This window comes from Tachypleus tridentatus, chromosome 2, assembly GCF_004210375.1.
Source record: "Tachypleus tridentatus isolate NWPU-2018 chromosome 2, ASM421037v1, whole genome shotgun sequence".
Lineage (NCBI taxonomy): Eukaryota > Metazoa > Arthropoda > Merostomata > Xiphosura > Limulidae > Tachypleus > Tachypleus tridentatus.
In genome coordinates this window covers 142,804,028-142,812,738 of record NC_134826.1, presented here as the reverse complement: position 1 = coordinate 142,812,738, position 8,711 = coordinate 142,804,028, and positions in this window count along the sequence as shown.

Sequence of the window (8,711 nt, the reverse complement as noted above, 5' to 3'; positions counted from 1 at the left end):
TGCTTATTAAAAGTCAATAATGATATAAAATTTTAATATTGCTGTGTACAATAATGAGCAATAAACGTAAGCTAAACCGTCTATACAGTTCATTTATTGTCACCAAAAATTGAATCATACCTTTAAATTATTTTGCGAACTTCACGTTAGTATAAACAACACACCGTCGTAGACGTTTCGTTTTTTTGGTGTTTTTTTTTTCTTTCAGAAATTAAGGAATCGGGAAAGTATGTAAAAATTTGTTTTGTTTTTGAATTTCGCACAAAGCTACTCGAGGGCTATCTGTGCTAGCCGTCCCTAATTTAGCAGTGTAAGACTAGAGGGAAGACAGCTAGTTATTACCACCCACCGCCAGCTCTTGGGCTACTCTTTTCAAACGAATAGTGGGATTGACCGTTACATTATAACGCCCCCACGTCTGAAAGGGCGAGCATGTTTGGCGCGATGGGGATTCGAACCCGCGACTCTCGAATTACGACTCGAACACCTTAACCCACCTTGTCATGCCAGGCCAGTATGGTACGTAAAGACACAGGAAATATATATATATACAAAACCAGGCACGTTCTTCGTCACCAGGTTAAGTTTCTCTCAGGCGTTTTTTTCGTGTTATTTTCAGAGGATGTGAAACGGATGCAACCGCCAAGGAGCTCCTTTTGCGATACGTGTTCTATTGGTGTCAGTAAAATAAAACCCGAACAAGTAAAAGAGTAATGGAAACATGGTTGCTTAAAAACACGTATCAGTGACTTACTGCAGTTTTGAAACACAAAAATAAGTGCGCAAATTCGCTGATTCATAGCGAACCTGATTTATTAGGTACTAGTAGTTGTATAGCACTTTGGTGACGTGTTACCTTTGTGGAAAGGTTGTATCCAATTCAGAATGTTGGAGAAAATTCATCGAGATCCGCTGTGATAACTTGTTTAGTAGTTTCTTGCTGTTAGCGTCACCTGGTGGAGACCAAAAGAGGTTTAATGCAAATAAATGTCGTTTAATCTTGATGGATTGCATCTGATAAATGTTAATGCTGCTTTTGAAATGGTATGGAATGGGAAAAATAAAAAACGGATTGTTATATGTACGTGTAAGATAATATTAAAAACTGGATTTCGTCAAACAAGGCATTTATGATTTTTCATTCAATAAGAAATTGAGGTCTAACCAGTGATATAATTTTTACCTGCTACAATGTTTTGACTGTGAGGCAACAATAATTTTTTCCACAAGCCACCCTAAACAAAGTTTGTAACTTTCCAAAGGTCAAGTAACATATTATTTTCCTATTAATCAGACTGGCAAGAATCTAATATTTTTATCTGTTTAATTAGAAAACTATATTCCTTTTATTCACCGTTTACGATGGAAACAGAAGACAAAAAATGTGCTCACGGTATAAAGTGATGGCCATCAGAAACTACATATCAAAATTTTAACATTTGTCAAGAGAATAAAGTTTATTAGCACTTATTGGATTAACCGCTCGTATCTGAAGTATTGACTGTATATGTATATTTTTGTATTTGTTATAGAAATTTCCTACTCTGTGATACATGAATGACAATATTAGAACTTGTCAGCCAATAAACCTAGTCTTCTTTCGTAATATCAATAGCACTATACTCCATTATGGGCCTGATAGAATCCACATAAACCAACACAGCTTCCTTTAACATAACACACTTTAGAAACAAGCGCTGTTATAACTTATCTATAGGGTTGAAAAGCGCTGATAAAATATATTTGAAGTTGCCAAACTTCCCAGTTATCACATGGGGTTATGTAGCACTAGAAAAGTATATTTGAAATAGTCAAACTTCCTAGCTATCACATGGGGTTATGTAGCACTAGTAAAGTATATTTGAAATAGTCAAACTTCCTAGCTATCACATGGGGTTATGTAGCACTAGAAAAGTATATTTGAAATAGTCAAACTTCCTAGCTATCACATGGGGTTATGTAGCACTAGTAAAGTATATTTGAAATGGTCAAACTTCCTAGCTATCACATGGGGTTATGTAGCACTAGAAAAGTATATTTGAAATAGTCAAACTTCCTAGCTATCACATGGGGTTATGTAGCACTAGAAAAGTATATTTGAAATGGTCAAACTTCCTAGCTATCACATGGGGTTATGTAGCACTAGTAAAGTATATTTGAAATGGTCAAACTTCCTAGCTATCACATGGGGTTATGTAGCACTAGAAAAGTATATTTGAAATAGTCAAACTTCCTAGCTATCACATGGGGTTATGTAGCACTAGAAAAGTATATTTGAAATGGTCAAACTTCCTAGCTATCACATGGGGTTATGTAGCACTAGTAAAGTATATTTGAAATAGTCAAACTTCCTAGCTATCACATGGGGTTATGTAGCACTAGAAAAGTATATTTGAAATAGTCAAACTTCCCAGTTACCACATATGGTTATGTAGCACTAGTAAAGTATATTTGAAATGGTCAAACTTCCTAGCTATCACATGGGGTTATGTAGCACTAGTAAAGTATACTTCCTGAAATGGTCAAACTTCCCTTTATCACATATGGTTATATAGCACTAGAAAAGTATATTTGAAATAGTCAAACTTCCTAGCTATCACATGGGGTTATGTTGCACTAGAAAAGTATATTTGAAATAGTCAAACTTCCTAGCTATCACATAGGGTTATGTAGCACTAGTAAAGTATACTTGAAATGGTCAAACTTTCCCTTTATCACATATGGTTATATAGCACTAGAAAAGTATATTTGAAATAGTCAAACTTCCTAACTATCACATGGGGTTATGTAGCACTAGAAAAGTATATTTGAAATAGTCAAACTTCCCAGTTATCACATAGGGTTATGTAGCACTAGTAAAGTATACTTGAAATGGTCAAACTTCCCCTTTATCACATATGGTTATATAGCACTAGAAAAGTATATTTGAAATAGTCAAACTTCCTAGCTATCACATGGGGTTATGTAGCACTAGAAAAGTATATTTGAAATAGTCAAACTTCCTAGCTATCACATAGGGTTATATAGCACTAGAAAAGTATATTTGAAATAGTCAAACTTCCTAGCTACCCTATGGCACTATGATAACGTATGTGACAATATTCCAATCCATTTGTACAACACTCAGATGCAGGAATACAAAGTCATTAGATTCTGTTAACACTTGTCAAACTAGTTAACAGAAAGAAGGGTTTTGAAAGACACGTCTGCTCTAGACGTGGTTACCACATCGTTCTGTCCAAGGGACAAAAAATAAACCTAAGTGTCCTTGAATCGCAATGACTCTGTTAATAGGCTTTTATCTTGTTCCTTTCTTGCCCAGAATATCTTTAGATTCGATTTTATACCAAAGCTATCAAGGCTAAAACAGATGGCGTTAATAGCTTACAATGGCATTCAGGTGAATATTCTTTATAAGCTTTTACAAATTCAGTTGGCTGTTTTGGTTGTTGTTAAGTACAAAGATTAATGGGCTATTTGTGCTCTGCCCACCAGTGGTATAAACACCAGTACTGGGCTATTTGTACTCTGCCCACTTGTGGTATAAAAACCAATACTGTAGATCCATACCTTCATCTTTACATGACAATACGACGTTCACAAGATATTTAACTGTTACGTTCTTTTCACTGTACTTATTAACACTACAAAGATAAGTGTGTAAACATTTTATGTTCCACTTGTGTGTTCTACAATTAAGTGCAACCCTCTCAGTTGTTAATATCCTGTGTATTCCTTATTTAGTCCAAAACGTGTGTTTTTTTCACTTAACTTGAAAAACAAAATATTTATTTCCTGTATTTTCCTAGTAAGTAACTGAAGATATTTGATTAAAACCATATTTATCACACTTTTCTCTATATCTTCAATGATCCTGTAAGTTTAGTGGTCAGACAAACACAGTTTAATTTTATGAACAGACAAATGAAGTTGTGTTTCAGTAGGTTTCACAGTTCCTCCAATTTTAAAGTTACTTCCTTTGTAATGCATTATAAACTTCCAAGTGAGTTGAAGAGATTCTGCATTGTAGTTTGTAAAAACAAGCATACGTTTGACATTACAAATCCAATGTTGGAAATTGAATAAATAAAGACCCATCAAGTCCATACTTGGTCAGAGATACTTGTACAAGTCACGTAGCTTATCTTTAGTTAATATGTTTCATTCCAAACATCTATATATTGTTTCAGCACCAAATAAACCATCTATCTGGACTAGACACCATATCAACTCATGTTTTGCACCACAAATACCAAATTGAAAAATATTTAAAATAAAACTGTCTATTGAACTTTTGACTATATCACTGTACATATCTTATGCGCTAGCCTTCCCTAATTTAGCAGGGTAAAACTAGAGGGAAAGCAGCTAGTCATCACCACTTTCTGCCAACACTTGGGCAACTTTTTTACCAACGAATAATAGGATTGACCGTAACATTATAATGCCCCTACGGCTGAAAGGGTGAGCATATTTGGTGTGACGGGGATTTGAACCCGCGACCGTCGGATTGAGAGTCGAGTCCCTTAACCACCTGGCCATGCCGGGTCCCAGTGAAGGAAGCGAGTAGGAAGATACTTTTTTTTTTCTTTTGCGGATTAGCGGTAAAAGTGGGGGCTTAGAAGGTTAAAATTCAAAGTTTGATCCCTGTAATGAGCCCATCACATATTACCTATTATGCATCGTGGCGCTTGGATAAACAAGGAAAGGAAAGCATGTATTAAACATTTACTTCGTACAGTAACGCGTTATTTACACAATAATGGTCGAGAAAATATGTTATCAACGTTAAATGACAAATTAGGGTGAAGTGTTACAATTTTTTTCTCAGTAATGTTTAATATTGTCAGAATTATTAATCACACACTTATAAGACTCCTATTAAACAAACTTCCTTATCCAAAACACAGTTTCCTTTCTGTTTGTTTGTTAGTTTTTTTAATTTCGCACAAAGCTACTCGAGGGCTATCTGTGCTAGCCGTCCCCAATTTATCAGTGTAAGACTAGAAGGAAGGCAGCTAGTCATCACCGTCCACCGCCAACTCTTGGGCTACTCTTTTACCAACGAATAGTGGGATTGACCGCTACATTATAACGCCCCCCACGGCTGAAAGGGCGAGCATGTTTGGAGCGACGGGGATTTGAACCCGCGACTCTCAGATTACGAGTCACATGCCTCAACACGCTTGGCCATTCCGAGTCAGTTTCCTTTCTAGGAGTCCAACAGTTAGCGGTATGTCTACGTACTTACAATGTTATAAATTGGGTTTTGATATCCGTGGTGGGCAAAGCACAGACACACCCCTTTCACGTTTATTTTAATTAAGTCTAATTTTTCTTTATCAAGTTTTCATGAACGTAATCATACGTTTTGTTTTTATTGTAAGTAAGTTTTCAATAATAACTGAAACGTTTGTTATTAATAATTTTGATCTATGGATGGACTGGCTCGTACCTGAGAGCACATTGTCACTGTCAGTGACATTGCTATTGTATAATTAATAAGGTCATTTTTTTCACCTTGAAACGGATTGTTTTAACCTAATGAATAGAATATAAGTGTATGTTGTTTAAACGAAACAGGATTCTACTTCTGTGATAACCTAGGTCGTTGTCGTTTGTATCTGGGACTTGTATATTAAGTTTTTATGAACATTTTGATTGGATTCTTGTAGCTGTACTATCAGTAACGTAAGACAAGAACTACAAAAAGTATTTAGAAAGATATGCTCGTTTTAGCTAACAAAAGGCCCAGCATGGCCAAGTGTGTTCAGGCGTTCGACTCGTAACCTGAGAGTCGCGGGTTCGAATCCCCGTCGCACCAAACATGCTCGCCCTTTCAGCCGTGTGGGTGCTATAATGTGACGATCAATCCCACTATTCGTTGGTAAAAGAGTAGCCCAAGAGTTGACGGTGGGTGGTGATGACTAGTTGCCTTCCCTCTAGTCTTACACTGCCAAAATAGAGACGGCTAACGCAGAGAACTCTCCTGTAGCTTTGCGCGAAATTCAAAAAACAAAATCGTGGATATTTGATTAACGAGTTCTACAGTCAATGTTTCGCCAATATCAACTGTTTGAATCTAAATTTTAAAAGTTGATATTTTGGAATGTAGTGCAGATGCTTAATCATTAGGTTTAATGCCATTTCTTATCACGAACACAGGATTAGCCCAAGAATTTCACAAAGCTTCTATTAAAACATACGATCAAAAACATCTTAAGGACTAGATTTGTTCTCGAAATGGATCTTCTATCTCAATGACTGAAGCTGCTAAAATATTGATGATAGCAAAACATAGATTTTACGACTGCCAGACAAAATGTGTTTGTTTTGACAGTAGACTGTCAGACAAAATTTGATTGTTTTTTTTGACAGTAGAGTGTCAGACAAAATTTGTTTTTTATTTGTTTTGACAGCGGAGTGTCAGACAAAATTCATAATACAATCCTTTGTTCTTCGTATTATTATTGTTTCACAGAAAAATCAGCTATGAATATTTTTAAAACTTACAGTAAAACTCCTGCGCAGGTCATAGGACTATTTTTATGTTAATTCTTGAAAATGAAGGAGGTATTTTATCTCTATTTTCATCGTTACTGGTTGAGTTTCTCCTAGAAGCCATTCAAGCACTGAATTCTACAGTAAAAAGGGCCAGGTGTACTGCGCTAAAATCTATGCACAGCTACTGAATAAACTCCTTGCAAGGTTGTAGGTCTAAGTTGATTTTTGAAAGTCGAGATTTTTATCCTCTAATTTTTTAGTTCTTCATTACCAACTTACGTTTTCAAAGCCATTGAAGCAGCGGATTGTTAGTGATTATAAAGTTACAAGTTGCTACAGAAAGAAAGCTACGAATACTTTGCTGAAATCCAGACAGTAGTAATGAATGCAGTATTTAGTATATCATAGGGAAGTTTTAAAATTAATTCAAGCGATTTCACTTTCTGCCGTTGAAAGACACATGGTGTTTCACTAATGCGCATTAATGCCAAAATAATTTGTGCAACTTATAGCCCATTAACTGGAAATTGTCACGTTATGGATTCATCATTTCTGGAGTTCGCTATTGTATTTTGTCTTTACGCGTTTTTTTGCGGCTGTTTCATTGAGTTTTCTAACAGTGGATGGTTACCACAGTAGATTTGTCTAATTTATTCTACTGATTTTCGTACTTCGCTTGTTGATAGCTTGTTTAAAAATTTAAAAATCTTTTATTATATTAATATAGGTATAAAGGCGTTCCCTTATATTGGTTATAAAATTATATATTCAAACATCTAACACCGCCCTCTACGTTCCGACACTCAGTTGCACAACCCCTTTCAAACATGTGGTCAGCTTCCGGTCAGTTACCTCTTTCTTTGTGAACCTGACGATGACCGAAGAAGGTCGAAACGTTGTTCGCTCTTCTATGTAAAATATTTTCTCAACCCAAACGAGCCGTTTCTGCATATATATAGGAAACACGATATCTTATACGATGAAGTAACTAAGAAATTACCAAGGGATGTAATCTTATAAAAACCCAAGTTTATCTTAATAACTGTGGAACAAACCACTAGGGAAACACGACATCTTATACGATGAAGTAACTAAGAAATTACCAAGAGATGTAATCTTATAAAAACCCAAGTTTATCTTAATACCTATGGAACAAACCACTAGGGAAACACGACATCTTAGACGGTCTTGAAAACAGCAAAAAAAAAAAAAAGTATTTTTTTTTTTGTGGTCGATAAAACAATGTCAGTTCTCAGAATTCTTGTTAACTGTGATATAATCTCGCCTTAACCACCTGGCCATGCCGAGCTCGCTGTTAGTTGAAGACCGTGTTCTGTATATCAGTAAACATTTTGTAATGAAGCTTAAACTATTGCTGTCATTAATTTGATTTCATTTCTAGAAAATAGTGAAGTTACTTTTCAAGTTGTGAAGTCATTTCAGGTCAAGGTGAGTGAATGGATGTATTTTGACCTTGGAGGGTCAGGCACTTGGAAGGTCAGAGATCTTTGTTTGTTGAATTTCGCGCAAGACTACATCGAGGGATATCTGCGCTAAATGCCTTTAATTTTGAAATAATAGACCAGCTCTTGAGAAACTCTTTAGCACTGAATAGTGGGATTAATCGTAACATTATAATGCTCCCAAAACTGAAAGGGCGAATCGATGAATGGATTCAAACTCGCGACCATAAGGTCATGTCAGACCAGTTCAATGCACAGGGAGTTTAAACACAGATGAAAAAAAAAAAGAATATTGAAACCATTTCAAGTGACCAATCATACAAGCTGACGTAACTGTCCGAAAGTTATAATCACATTTAATATAGTCACTGATTTACTGTGGTAATCACATTTTTCTTGTTTACTCTTTGACCTTGATTTCGGGTACTGTAACCTAAGTGTTTTAAAAGATCTTCCAGTGGCACAGCAGTATATCTGCTGGTTTACAGGCTAGTATTCGAGTTTCGATACCCGTGGTGAGCAGAACACAGATGGCCCATTGTGTAGCTTTGTACTTAACTTCAAACAAACAAAATTAAAAATAAAGATGATGTGCTTGTTTAATGCACTAGAAACGAAAACTACATTTTGTCTGGCCCTGGCATGGCCAGGTGGTTAAGGCACTTGACTCGTAATCCGAGGGTCACGGGTTCGAATCCCCGTCACACTAAACATGCTTGCCCTTTCAGCCGTGGGGACTTTATA